Source organism: Buceros rhinoceros, unplaced genomic scaffold (genome assembly GCF_000710305.1).
Source record: "Buceros rhinoceros silvestris isolate BGI_N320 unplaced genomic scaffold, ASM71030v1 scaffold727, whole genome shotgun sequence".
NCBI lineage: Eukaryota > Metazoa > Chordata > Aves > Bucerotiformes > Bucerotidae > Buceros > Buceros rhinoceros.
Window position 1 is genome coordinate 72,937 of NW_010420225.1, and position 503 is coordinate 73,439.

Below are 503 nucleotides of genomic sequence, written 5' to 3' on the forward strand. Positions count from 1 at the left end.
CTGAGTGCAAAACTGTTCTCCAGTTGTCAGAAACGAGCAAAGGCCTCGCCAGAGAGACTCGGGCCAGACCCCACCGAGAAGCACTTGCTTTTGTTACGCTCTTGCCTGTTCCCGGCCGCGAGGTTCCTCCTGCGTTTCCCCATGGGCTGGGTACTCCAGGTTTACAGACTGACCCGATGCGCCTGTTACATGTTACAGGTAACACGGGGTCATGCTGCTTCATGTGTCGCATGTCTCGCTATCACGAGCTTATGCCTCCCCTGGGAGGAGACAGTGATCTTCAGCAGCCTGCCAGGAGGCGCAGTGCTGCTCCGACGGCCATCGGCCTCAGTCGGCCCCAGCGGGGCAGATGCGGTGCGTCGTGACCCGTTACCGGCTCTTCCTCTCTTGATTGCTCTGATTTAAGACTGCCTCCCGTGTGCTTCATCAGTTTCTTATCGAACAGGAGCAGCACTCCTTCTTTCCTTCCCACACCGTCCCTCGCTGGGATTTACCGACCGCCA